This window comes from Cucumis melo, chromosome 3 (genome assembly GCF_025177605.1).
Source record: "Cucumis melo cultivar AY chromosome 3, USDA_Cmelo_AY_1.0, whole genome shotgun sequence".
Classification (NCBI taxonomy): Eukaryota; Viridiplantae; Streptophyta; class Magnoliopsida; order Cucurbitales; family Cucurbitaceae; genus Cucumis; species Cucumis melo.
The window spans coordinates 12,897,677-12,898,169 of record NC_066859.1 but is presented as its reverse complement, the minus strand read 5'-3'; positions in this window follow the sequence as shown (position 1 = coordinate 12,898,169).

Genomic DNA, 493 nt, shown 5'->3' with positions numbered 1-493 from the left:
TTTTATAACTTTTATTGGATTCTATTGGCATGACAATGAAATTCTTCCAAAGAAGAGTAAGGTGTTATAGAATTATGTGGCAGTAGATGGTGATGGTTGCTCATGGTGGCATCGACTTAAAACATGTCCACGAGATGGCGTTGGGGATCGATTCCCTGATTGCTCTCCAATGTTGATTAAAAAGTGGAAATTTTCACTGAATTTTTAATTGAAAAGTTGCACTGTTCGTAATCATTTTGTTTGTGATACTTAAAAGTTATGCATATTTTATCTCCATATTTTCCCATAGTTTTCATCTTTGATAGAAGTGAGTTTTTAGTCCAATTTGGAAAATGAAAATAAGTTTTTTATAAGGAAAATAGCTATCATATAGCACAAATTAGAAAATAAATATAATCTATAGCATAAGGGAACAATGTTTGCGAAAATGACAATTTTTTGCTATTCATATGGAATTTGTTTTTAAAATGTGAATTTTGCCCTTAAGTTTCCT